General features: G+C 52.2%; 1 pseudogene; it reads left to right on the forward strand.

The window, feature by feature from the left end:
• Positions 1 to 1,550: 1,550 nt before the first annotated feature.
• LOC119922196 lies at positions 1,551 to 13,303 on the forward strand (annotated as a pseudogene).
• The last annotated feature ends 516 nt before the right edge of the window (positions 13,304 to 13,819 follow it).

The following is a 13,819-nucleotide window of genomic DNA, read 5'->3' on the forward strand; positions in this document are numbered from 1 at the left end:
ATAAGCCCAGGATATACCAGGAATTTTCCTGTTCTTTCTTAATAATAATAATTGTGGTATTTCTTAAGTGCTTACCATGTGCCAATACTCAGTGCTGGAGTAGATATGATATAATCAGGTGGGACACTGTCCCTGTCCCGCTTGGGACTCACCATCTTAAACCCCATTTTACAGATGAGGAAACCGAGGAACAGAAAAGTTAAGTGACTTGTCCGAGGTCCCCCAGCAGGTAAGTGGCAAAGTCCGGATTAATAACAAGGTTCCCTAGACTCCCAGTACCATTCTCTTTCAGGTAGCCTGTGATGCTACTCCAAATATGTAGAATTATGTGACCACAATCCTTGCAGGTGTTTGCAAATGGAATAGATTTCTAGAAGTCAGGATTGCTTTCTTTGCTGTCCTGAACCAAGGCAGGTTGTTTGGAGGAGATGAACAACCTGATTAATAATAATAATAATAATGGGATTTATGAAGCGCTTAATATATGCAAAGCAATGTTCTAAGCGCTGGGGACCTTACCTGGTGATCAGGTTGTCCCACGGGGGGCTCAGTCTTCATCCTCATTTTACAGGTGAGGTAATGGAGGCACAGAGAAGTTAAGTGACTTACCCAAAGTCACACAGCTGACAATTGTCAGAAACGGGATTTGAACCCATGACCTCTGACTCCAAAGCCCGTCTCTTTCCACCGAGCCACGCCCCATCTCATTAGTATTTAGTACACTGCCTGGAACTTAGTGTAAAAAATTACCATAAACCCCCCGAGATTCCCTCCAACCCAAAGATTTTCTCCTCTCCTGTGCACTCTTCTATGGAATATTTTTCTCACCTGTAATTTTTCTAAATGTCCTTAGGCAGTCAACGTCAATTCCCAGAAAATGACCGATGTCACCGTGAAGACACAATTTCTCCTGCTGGGATTCTCAGAGGTCCGGAAGCTACAGCTGGTCCAGGCCGCGCTGTTCCTTCTGCCATACATGGCTGCTCTGATGGGGAATCTCCTCAGCATCGCTGTCAGCACCCTCGCTCCATGTACTTCTTCGTCAGAAACCCCTGTCCTCGACGTCTGCCTCATCTCCGTCATCGTTCCCCAGTCCATCCACAACTCCCTGACCGACCGTCGATCCATTTCCTTCCTGGGCTGTGCTGCCAACGTCTTCTCGGTGGTTCTGAATGGCGGTTCATAGATGTTCATCATCATGGCGATGTCATACAATGGCTAAGTCGCAATCTGACATCCCCTTGGTTATGAGGTCGTCATGATCCAAGGGGCCTGTGGGAAGATGGGGGCTGCTTCCTGGCTCACCGAGAGTCTATTTGGAGTCTTGGTTACTGCTTCGACCTTCTCCCTGTTCTTCTGCTGCTCCCACGTCGTCCCCCAGATTTTCAGTGACGTCCCTCCTCTGCTAAAGATCTCGTGCTCTGAGAAGCACATCGCCATTGACGCGACTGTAATTTGGGGGCAGCCTTAGCTGTCGTTTGCTTCATGTCCATCGTTGTCTCATATGTTTCAGTTGTCTCAACTTCCGGTTCGTCCTGAGGATGCCGGCAATGGAGGGCCGGGCCAAAGCCTTCTCCACCTGCCTGCCTCCCCTCGTCATCGTCATTGTTTTCCTCTCTGCGGGTGTATTTGTCTACAACAAGCCGCCCTCAGACTCCTCCTAGATAGTGGACCTGCTGGTGTCTGTGTTCTTCACGGTACTACCCCCGGACCAGAACCCCCTCATCTACAGCCTGAGGAACCGGGACATGAAGGCCTCCATGGGCAGGATCCTAAAAGTGTCATTCACTTAGCCTCTGTCCTGGGACAAAATGTCCCCTTCCTTGTGAAAATAATCTGACACCACCACTTAACCAAGGAATTGTTCTTGGACCTAGCCAGATACTTAGATGTCCTATTGGGTTCACAGAAAACTCTGGCCGTTGATGAATTGTCAGTCCGGGAGGGAAGCAGCTAAGACTGAAGTACGACTAACAGTCCATTTTTAGGGAGGCATCATGGCTTAAAGGAAGGGGAGTCCCTGCGGACTGTAAGCTCACTGTGGACAGGTAATATGTTTAACAACTGAGCGCAATTGAGCGCTTACTGTGTGCAGAGCACTCTACTAGGCGCTTGGAAATTACAACTCAGCAATAAAGAGAGACAATCCCTGCCCACAGTTTAGAAGGGGAGAGACAGGCAACAAAACCAGTAAATAGGTATCAATAGAAATAAATAGAATTATAGATATATACACAAAAAACAAGTAAACAGGCATTAAGATAAATAAATAGAATTATAGATATGCACATTTCTACATAAGTGCTGGGGGGAGAGCAAAGGGAGAGGGATGGGGCAATGTGGAGGGGACGGGGAGCTGAGGAAAAGGGGGGCTTAATCTGGGAGGAAAAGTGGGACTTGTAATAGCAATACTTGTGGTATTTGTTAAGTGCTTACTATTTGCTAAGCACTGCAATAAACACTGGGATGGATACAAGATAATCAGATCCCACACAGGGCTCACAGTAGGAGCGAGAACAGGAATCGAATCCCCATTTTTACAGAAGAGGGAACTGGTGCACAGAGAAGTTAAGTGACTTGTCCAAGGTCACACGACAGGCACCTAATAGAGCCCAAATATTACTAGGCTGTGAGCACTAAACGGTGAGCAAGATACCAGCAGTGGAAAATAGGAAGGCAACGGGGAATAAATAGGTTTTCTTGAGGGGCAGCACTGCCCAATGAATAGAGCACGAGCAGAAGAGTCGGAAAGACCTGGGTTCTAATCCTGACTCTGCCATTTGTCTTCTGTTAGGCCTTGAGGAAGTCACTTCACTTCTCTGTGCCTCAGTTACCACATCTGTAAAATGGGGATTAAGACTGTGAGCCCCATGTGGGACAGGGACTGTGTATAACCCAATTTGCTTGTATCCACCCCAGCACTTAATACAGTGCTTGGTACATAATAAGTACTTAAGAAATGCTACAATTACTATTATGATTACAATGGACTAAAGAGTGTGAACTGGGGTGTAGCTGTAGAACAGAGGCATATAAAAGTGAAGTATATTACCCAAGGTCACACAGTAGACAAGTGGAGGAGATGAAATTAATGATAATAACAACAATAATAATGGCATTTGTTAAGCGCTTACTATGTGAAAAGCACTGTTCTAAGTGCTGGGGAGGATATAAGGTGATCAGATTGTCCCACGTGGCGCTCACAGTCTTCATCCCCATTTTACAGGTGAGGTAACTGAGGCACAGATAATTTAAGTGACTTGCCCAAAGTCACACAGCTGACAATTGGCAGAGCCTGTATTTGAACTATGACGTCTGACTCCCAAGCCCGTGCTCTTTCCATTGAGCCACGCTGCTTCTCTATATGATGATGGTATGTGTTAAGTGCTTACTATGTGCCAAACACTGTTCTAAGCACTGAGGTAGATACAAGTTAATCAGGTTGTTCCACGTGGGGTTTACAGTCTTAATCCCCATTTTACAGATGAGGTAACTGAGGCCCAGAGAAATTAAGAGACTTGCCCAAAGTCACCCGGATGACAAGTGGCAGAGGCAGGATTAGAATCCAAGTCCTCTGACTCCCAGGCCCATGTTCTACCTGCAAAGCCATGTTCCTTCTTTGACTTTGAGAGCTCACTCCCAGCTCATTGAACTGCTGCATTGGATTCTCCCAAGCATTTAGTACAGAGCTCTGCACATAAAAAGCATATAAAGAGGGAGGGAAGACTTCAATTTAGATACACTGATGTTGTGGGAGAAAGAATAGGACTAAGTCAATCAATTCATTCATTCATTCATTCAATCGTATTTATTGAGCGCTTACTGTGTGCAAAGCACTGTACTAAGCGCTTGGGAAGGACAAGTTGGCAACATATAGAGACGGTCCCTACCGAACAGCGGGCTCACTGTCTAGAAGGGGGAGGAAGACACCAAAATAAAACACATTAACAAAATGAAAATAAATACAATAGTAAATATGTACAAGTAAAATAAATAGAGTAATTAATATGCACAAACATATATACATATATGCAGGTGCTGTGGAGAGGGGAAGGAGGTAAGGAAGAGGAATGGGGAGGGGGAAGAGTGGGAGAGGAAGGAGGGTTCTCAGTCTGGGAAGGCCTCCTGGAGGAAGTGAGCTCTCAGTAGGGCTAGCCTGGCGGATGGATGTGCGGAAGGAGGGCATTCCAGGTCAGGGGGAGAGTGTGGGCCAGGGGTCGACGGCGGGACAGGCCAGAACGAGGCACAGTGAGGAGGTTAGTGGCAGAGGAGCGGAGGGTGTGGGCTGGGCTGTAGAAGGAGAGAAGGGAGGTGAGGTAGGAGGGGGCGAGGTGATGGAGAGCCTTGAAGCTGAGAGTGAAGAGTTTTTGCCTGATGTCTAGGTTGATTGGTAGCCACTGGAGATTTTTGAGGAGGGGAGTAACATGCCCAGAGCGTTTCTGCACAAAGATGATCCGGGCAGCAGCGTGAAGTATAGATTGAAGTGGGGAAAGACAGGAGGATGGGAGATCAGAGAGGAGGCTGATGCAGTCATCCAGTCGGGATAAGATGAGAGATTGATCGAGCAGGGTACCGGTTTGGATGGAGAGGAAAGGGCGGATCTTGGCGATGTTGTGGAGGTGAGACAGGCAGGTTTTGGTGACGGATTGGATGTGAGGGGTGAACGAGAGAGCGGAGTCGAGGATGGCACCAAGGTTGCGGGCTTGTGAGACGGGAAGGATGGTAGTGCCGTCAATAGTGATGGGAAAGTCAGGGAGAGGGCAGGGTCTGGGAGGGAATATTCTGTTCCTTGAGGACCTATAAAGGACACGTGATCACTGCCCCGAAGGAGCTTCCATTCTATTGGAACCACCAAGGTTCGAACTGTATAGAAGTAGGGTGCTATTGGGAAGAACGCAGGCCTGGGAGTCAGAGGACCTGGGTTCTAATCCCAACTCTACCACCTGTCGGATATATAGCCATGGGAAAGTGACAATTTCTCTAAGCCTCAGTTTTCTCAATAGTAGAATGAGGATTCGATTCCTGTTTTCCCTCCTACTTTGCCTGTGAATTATTTGTGAGAAACGGATTGTGTTCTACCAGATTAACCTTAATCTCCCCCAGCATTTAATACTGTGCATGGAACATTGTAAGCACTTAATAAATACCAAGAGTATTATTTTTGCTAGAGGAGACTGAAACTAAAATGAATAGGGCATAGGAGATGTCAGAGAACATAAGGATATGAACATGACTGTTGTGAAATTTTTTCGGTGATTTTAGAGTAAAACAAGAAGTGACTTTATACGTAAATTCATCCATTTTGTGCAGAGAGAATGAACCTGGTAGACAGACGGACCTGGATTCTAATCCTATCTCCGCCCCTTCTCCCCTGTATTACCTAGGGCCAGTAACTTACCTTCCCTGTGCCTCATTTACTACATCTGTAAATTGGGGATTATGACTGAAAGCACAATATGAGGCATGGACTGTGTCCAACCTGATTAGCTTTTATCCACCCCAGTGTTTAGTACAGTACCTGACATATAATAAGCACATAACGATACCATAAAACAAACAACAAAAAACCCTACATATACATCAAACTGATTCTATTTACTCACATGTCTGCATTCACACCTGCATACTCACAAAAACAAGCATAACTCATCATTCATCTAATCCTTTCCTAATGCATCGCTCAGCCTATGTCTTCTCCTTTCGTCAACCTGTGTCTTTTCACAAGCAAAAAACCTCACAATTGGCTTGAAGGCTTGCCACCCTCTGACTGCACTTCACCTCCTTTGCATCGTTCATTCATTCAGTCGTATTGATCGAGCGCTTACTGTGTGCAGAGCACTGTACTAAGCGTTTGACTCAACTCGTCTTTTCAGCTCTCAAAGCAACTTTCTAGCTGTTACGATCGACTCACCCATTTCATTCATTCATTCAATCGTATTTATTGAGCACTTACTGTGTGCAGAGCACTGCAGAGCACCATTTCCATCCTAGTCTGGAACTCCCTCCATTATCTATTCAAAATCAGAGAGAGCATAGGTCTTCTCGAATTCTGAGCACTGCTAAAATCCCCTCTTCCTCCAACCAGCTTCCCCGATTCATTTCCCAGCCCTCTAAACCCACTTCACCTAACTGAAGCGCAAATCAACTCATTTATATCCTCATTTAGTGCAAAAGGTATGGGCCCAGGAGTTCTCTTCCTGACTGTGAGCTCCTTGAGGGCAGCAAACACATCAACCAGCTCTGTTCTATTGTACTCTCCCAAGCATAACTTAGTGGAAGTCAGAGGACTTTGGTTCAAATCCTGGCTCTGTCCCTTTGCTGCTGTGGGACCTTGGGCATGTCGCTTCACTTCTCTTGTCCTCAATTTCCTCATCTGTAAAATGGCATGCAATAATTGCATATTCATCTTTTCATTCTTTTTTTCCTTCTAGAAGGGGCAGTGATTCTGTCTCTTATGGCATTATAAAGTGGGTAGAGCACGAGCCTGGGAGTCAGGAGTCAGCAAGACCTGGGTTCTAATACCGTCTCCACCTCATGTATGCTGTGTGACCCTGGGCAAATCATTTAACTACTCTGAGCCTCAGTTACCCCATCTGTAAAATAGGGTGTAAGAAAGTGAGCCTCATGTGGAACAAGGACTGTATCCAACCGGCTTAAATTGTGTCTACCCAAGTGCTGGTGACAGTGCTTGGGACAAATTAAGAGCTTAGCAAGTACTACTATCATTAGTATTACTCTCCAAGTGCTTAGTAGTACCTCCAGGGGCCTCTCAGGGAAACTTTGTGGCTGGGTGTCGGGGTATGTGGGGAGCAGTATCCATCCAACCTCTCCCAGAGCCAGAGTAGGACCTGTGGGTGACTCTGGCCCGAGGAACCCAGAGGATCCGGGTCATAGTGGGTGGGGACGGTTAGGGCCTCTCAGTTCCCTGTCCTGCATTTTACAGAGGAGGAAACCGAGACCCAGAGAGGCTAAATTGCTTGCTCACAGCCACCCCGTAGAACTGTGGCAGACCTGGGACTCAGACCCAGGTCTTCTGGCACCCAGTCCCACTCCCTTTCCAACGGACCACGCGACTCCCCAGGCTGCCCTGGGGCCTTCCCGTCCATAGAGCCTCCTTCCTTGGGTGGAGGATGGGGGCTTCAGAGAGGTGGGCTGGTCTTCTGCCTGTCTCCAATAGACTCTCCTCTTTGTCAGGGCACTGCCTGATAGGCAGGCTCACAACATCCCGTGAGGCGGGGATGATCGTGCAATCTCGGACACTGGGCCTCAACGGCCTCCTAACCTCCCCTCTCCACTCCCTTTACCGCCGGGCAGAACTCCTGCCAGCCCTGGCGCTGGTGAATGGGGCAGCGAGAACGGGAAAGTGGAGGAGCTGTGGAAGAACGGGCATGTCTAGAAGGAGGAGGGGAATGGGCAGCCGGGCGACGAGCAGGATGTCATCGACATCCAGGGAACAGGCTTCACCGCCAAGATTTTCGCGCCAGGGACGGAGCCATTTTCTCTACAGGTGTGGAGAGGCGACGGGAGGAGGAGGGCGGCTGATCTGTTGGGGAGAGGAGGGCCAAGGTGGAGTGAGGGGCGGCAGCTGCAGACCGAGAGGACATCCCTGGGCTGGGCGCCAGCCATCGCACCACTGCTGAGCAGAGCCCTTCGGCTGAGTCAACCCAGCCTGCCCGTGCCTGTGGAGTGACTTCCTGTGGTGAGGACCGGGCTTAGTCTCCGAGGGTGATGGCGGCCCGGGGGCAAGTTCTAGCTAGACCCCCTGCCCCAGGCCAACCCAGCCCCTCCCCTCATAGGCGAGGACAAGCTGCTCCTGCTCCTCCTCCTTCCGTCCCCGTGGAGGAGAGACATTGGGATCAGAGGCTCCGGGGCCGGCTGGGAACGGGCAGAGGGGACACCCAGGCTGGACCCTGATTGTTGGCCATGTCGGCTGCAGGTCTCTCCGCAGGAGATGGAGCAGGAGATCCACCAGGTGATCCATGGACCGTGAAGGCACCTGTTGCCGCCCCTGCGTCTCCCTGCAGCTGGACTGCAACATCCTAAACAACTTTGCTGAGCTCAAGGCAATCGAGGGGTGCAGGAGGGGGCCTCGTTTCGAGTAGTGGAAGGCAAGCCCTCCCCCTCATCCCATCCTGTCCGGGCCCGAATCATAGGGTGGCCGGCCTGGCTCCCCGCCGCGGGGGTGGGAGAAGGGCATGGGACCCCGTTCATCCTGGGGCCTTGCAGGTCTGCATCTCTGGCCGGTGGGGGGAGATTCTGGGATTGCTTCCTCTTTGCCATGTCCCCAGCCTCCCCCGGCCCCGACCATCAGCCCACTTTTGGCTCTCCCCCTCGAGGTCCTCGAGACCCTGGTCCACGTGCGCCACATCCAGAGCCTGCTGAAGAGACTGGATCCGTCCGATGCCTTCAACGGCCTGGACTGCTGCTCGCTGTCCTTCCTGAGAGTCTTCACAGACGGCGACCTTGGCGGTAGGAGCCGGGGGGGCGGCAGCGGGGCCTTCTGGGAGTGGGAGAGGTAGGGCTTCCCCTGCCTGCTCTGGCCCCGAGTGGGCGGCGGCAGGGCGCTGATGGCGGTCTCCACCGCAACAGACAGCGGCAAGTGGAAGGAGAAGGCCGGGGAGCTGGAGCAGATCGACTGCACGACCCCCGAGCACATCCTGCCCAGGATCAAGGAGCGGCCGCTGGGCGCCTTGCAGCTGCAAAACCGCGACTGGAATGTGGGGCGGCCGCAGAGGCCGGGTTCGGCACCGGAGGGGAAATGGCACAGACCCCTGGTGGGCAACAGCCTCAGCCGGCCTCCCTTGATGCCTAAGCCCCCCGCCTCCCCATCCCCTTCAATGCCTCAAGATGCTCACCATGAGCTGCTGGAAACCAACCCCCGGCAACTGCACGGGGACCTGATCTACCTGTACGTGGTCACGGCCGAGGACTGCCATGTCAGCATCACCGCCTCCACCCGCTGCTTCTATCTAAACCAGCTAGTGGGGGGTCTCCTCGGACGGGCTCTGGGCTCATGACATGGGGGCAGGCGGGGTCGGAGGGGAGGTGAACGCGCCATGTGCCCCTGCAATTCCAGGGAGTACAGCTTCAACCAAAAGCATGCCAGTCCCCGTTTCCTCAGTCACTCCTTGTTGGAGCTCCTCAACCAGATCAGCCCGGCCTTCAGAAAACTTTTTGCCGCGTTTCCCAAGAAAACGTACGGCGGGGAGCCTCCCCCATTCTGCCCCTGGGTGCAGGGTGACAACGGTCATGGCCTCCCAGCAGCCCCCGCTTGAAGGGATTTGCCCCCAAGTGGTCAGGCGCGGCCCAGTGTCCAGTCCCTGGGGAGGGGAAAGGGCATAGCATCGGCACTCCGTCCGTTCTCTCCGAACTGAGTGGGGAAGCGGTGGGCACTGGGGCTACTGAACAGCTGGAGAAAATGAGCCCAAGAGCTGGGCTGGGCTGGGGGGATGCTGGGAGCCCCCGGGCTCGGTGAAGGACTGGGATAGTGAGGAGCGTCCTCGTGCCCTGGGGCTGATGGCTGTGCCCCCTCCCCCACAACTCTGACTGCAGGGTACAGCGCCACCCCTTCAACAAAATCGCCATCCCATTCCCGGTATTCAACTGGACGGCGCCCCAGGCCCAGTACTCCATGGACTGCGTGCGGGATGAGGACACTTACACCTTGAGGCTGGGCTACGAGGAGCACATCCCTGTTAAAGTGCCTGCCTGCCCATCCTCCTCGCCCCTTACCCCGTGGGTACAGCACCCAGGCATTCCCAAGGCCCGTCCACTCTCCCTGGCATGTCACTGCGGCTCCAGGTTAAAGGGGGCAGTGCACGGGCACAACCCAGTCCGTGGAAGTGGCTGTGGGGGTTTGGGTTAAGCACTGTATGCCCTCCCTATCTCCCTGGAGTGGAGCCCTGGCAGAGTCGTGGCATCGCCCCACTGAAAACCTAGCGAGGCAAAGGTGGGGTGCATGCTGTACCCTGCAGAGTGATGGCACCCTGACCCTTGCCCTCCCACCTCCCCTCCCCCACCCACCAGGCGCAGGATTGGAACTAGACGCTGCGGAGAGCGCTTGAACTGCCTCCGAGGAACCTGCCCGAGCGGCTGCTGAAGAACCGAGCCATCTTCAAGGTACGGGGTGACTAGGGGCTGGTTCTGTGTGGGTGGAGTTTGGGGGTGGGCAGCTGTCCCCAGCCTCCCCCCACACCGCCTCTCGGCACCTGAGCCCACAGCCTGACCAGCAGCATCCATCCCGGGGACCACTTCATTCAATCGTATTTATTGAGCGCTTACTGTGTGCAGAGCACTGCACTAAGCGCTTAAGCTACTAAGCTACTTCCCTGAGCCGAGCCCCTGTCCGCCCCAGATACACAGTGGTCTAACAGCGTCAGCCACCCGGGGGGCCATGGTCGGTGATCGACGGCAATGTGATGGCCATCCACCCCAGCGAGGAGACCAAGCTGCAGATGTTCATCTGGAACAACATCTTCTTCCGCCTGGCTTCGATGGTCGCGACAACTACTAGGACTTCAGGGGCGACCCGACCACCTATGCCGCCCCCAGCCACGACCTGAGCAGCATGAGTACCTACAACGCCGTGGACGTGGAGGGCCTGTACACGCTGGGCACCGTGGTGGTGGACTACTGCGGCTACCTAGTGCACACAATAAGCGCTTAATAAATATGATTCAAGATTAATTGATTGATAGTAAATTATACTGTGTCAACCTAGCCCAGTAGGCTGGAAAATTCTTGAGGGCAGGGATTACAACCTTTTCCACTATTTGTCTTCTCCCAACATTTGGGTACAACTCTTAGAGGAAGGAATTGCTGACAGTCCCAGTGATGGTCCAGATCTGGTCATGCTCTCTCAGCCCTGCTTGTCATTTAGTCACTGCACGGGATTATGGGACCCACTGAAGGCCAGATTCATTGTCTACAGTGCTGACACTGTGCTGGAGCACCGTAGCCCAGCGAGTGGTTGACATAGGAGGTTGGCATAGGTTTGAAGATGAAGGAGAGGTGGATGATTGTTGGGGGTTACTGAACTGCAAAACACCGCCCCTCCTGCTATGATCCCTAACCCGTTGGAAGCCGCTGCCCTGGTCCGAACCCCAACTTAGGCACCAGACTGGCTCCATCACTTCCATCCTCATCCTCGTGCTCCAGACCTCTCCATCCCACTCACCCCCGGTCACTCTCACCGAGGCAGAGTGGGGCTGGGGGTCGCTGACCTCTGCAGGGCTGGGCTGATCCCCTTTTTCCCTTCAGACTCCTGGGTTTGGTTAGCCAGAAAGGAAGAAAGACGAGCTCTCGATAGCACTCCTCTCTCCTTCAGAGCCTGTGAAGCTCTCCAGACGGCCCACATCCCTGTAGATAAAGCAGGATCTGCTCTGAATGAGATCCATGGAGGATGCCTCGGGGCCCAGGCCACGTGGACTTGACAAGCCAAGCGCTCTCTGTTCACGTGGTTTCTGAGGCTCCTGGAAGATAAAGGCGCGTCCCTGCAGCAACAGGGATGCAGCCCTCGGGGTTCCCGTGTAAACAGCGGCATCTGCATCCCAGTGTCCCAACGGTTCTTGTTTTCAGCGACAGTTTAGCCACTGTGAATGGTTTCATCTTTGTCTAATTCATAACCTGAGACACTCGATCTGTCAGTCAATCATCCAACTGTAACTTTTTCTTACAGCCTTTGTGAAGCGCTTACTATATATCGGGCACTATACTAAGTGCTGGAGTAGTTACAAGCTAAACAGATTGGAAAGAGTCCATGTCCCCCGTGGGGATCACACCTTAATCCCCATTCTATAGATGAGGGAACTGAGGCACCGAGAAGTTAAGGGACCCTGCCCAAGGTCACACAACATACATTCGGTGGAACCGGGATGAAAACCCATGTCCTTTTGAATCCCTGGTCCCTGCTCTACTCTCTAGGCAACGCTGCGTCTTCTGACTTGTCCTGATTGAAAATACTCTGAAGCTCTGTTCATACTGACTATATAAATTGTACTCTTGAATCAAGCGTTCATCCACTTTCTCAACTTTCCCTTCTCTCCTTCCTCCTCTATGTAATTTATTCTGTGTCTATCTTCCCCATTAGATCATAATCTCCTAGAGAGCAGGAACAATGCAATTTTATCTCTTTTCAACTCTCCTGAGAGCTTACTACAGTGTTTTGCACACAGGATGTGGTCAATAAATACCATTGTTAATAATAATAGCAATAATTATGGTCTTTGTTAAGCACTTACTATGTGTCGTAGGACATGGCCGTGAGAACCAACAGCTCTGAGCAGGCAAACCAGACCACGGAGAAGACTTGGGCAGCACAGCCCAGGAGGTTGATTTCTCTATGGTCAGTCAAAGAGTTTTGGATGGATTTAGGGACGGTGACGGAGATGTAGCAGAGGCCGAGAACTGACAGGTTCCTGAGGAAGAAGTACATGGGGGTGTGGAGGCGCCGGTCAAGGGCGGTGACGGCGACGATGAGGAGATTCCCCGTTAGGGCCGCCAGGTAGACCAGGAGGAACAGCGCCGCCTGGACCAGCTCCAACTCCCGGACCAACGAGAATCCCAGCAGGAGGAATTCCCTCACAGTGGAGATGGTGGTCATTGGTAGGTGCTGATGACTCCCTGCGCAGGGCAAAGATCTTGATGAGGTGAACAAATCAACAGGAGTTTTGCCAGTGAGTCTATGGAGGAGCAATGTATGGTATGTTGGAAGAGTGGTATCAATTACAAAATGACCCAGACACTTGGTAAAAGACTTCTACGTAATTAGGACAGAGTTCCAAAGGAGGACTGACACCTAAATTCTTCAAGTGAGGGCAACAAGATGACAAAATTGTAAGAGGGGAAATCAATCACAATAGTAGGTGCAGTAATAGCAGCAAACGCCCCTGTAGAATTTGTAGTATCAATCAATCAAGCAATTAAGAAATCGTATTTTTGCGCATTTACTGTATGCACAGCACTGTACTAAATATTTGGGGGAATACATGTTCCCTCCCCACAACAACCTTACACTTTAAAGGAGGATAAAGACGTTAATGTAAAATAAATTACGGATATGTACAGAGACTGTAAGCTCGTTGTGGGAAGAGAGTGTGACTATAGAAGCAGGGGATTCCGTTCCCGAGAGGCCCTCCCGCCATCACAGAGCGTGGCCCTACTACTTCCGGTAGGATCCTCTCCGCAGAACGCTGTCATTGGCGCCCACGACTCCGTTCACGAGAGTCCCGCCCAGCATTACACCGCACGGCCTTGCTGCTCCCGGAAGGATCAGAGGATCCCTCTCAGCAGAGTGCCACCATAGGAGCCCGGGACTCCGTCCCTAGAGGCCCGCCCACCCGCCCGCCATCACACCGCGTGGCCCGGCTGCTCCCGGTAGGATCCTACCCACCGGACGCCTTCGCAAGGGCCGGCACTCCCCCACTCTCCCTCCCTTTCTCCCTCCATCCATCCGCCCGTCCGTCCGTCCGCCCGTCCATCCGTCTCCGAGCAGCCCGCTATCGGGCGCTTATGCACCGCGTCCGGGCTCCTGGCCGTCCCCCACCCGGGCATCTGCATCCCTGCCCGACCACACCGAGGGTCCTGGGCTGGGCCCCCAACCCCCATCATCGTTACACTCACTCCTCGAAGCCACCTCCACTCTGTCCAAGTAGCCAACTGGGATCATGGGACATTGTGTCCCCCTGCTTGTTCATAGCTCATTGTATCCCCTTGCTTGTCCGTGGATCTTTGTGTCCCCCTGCTTCCATTCCCCACACACTGCTTAAGCGACCATCTTTGAGGAGCCCCCCAGTCCTCCCTTCCCGATCCGGACCTGACT

This window comes from Tachyglossus aculeatus, unplaced genomic scaffold, assembly GCF_015852505.1.
Source record: "Tachyglossus aculeatus isolate mTacAcu1 unplaced genomic scaffold, mTacAcu1.pri scaffold_100_arrow_ctg1, whole genome shotgun sequence".
NCBI classification, from domain to species: Eukaryota; Metazoa; Chordata; class Mammalia; order Monotremata; family Tachyglossidae; genus Tachyglossus; species Tachyglossus aculeatus.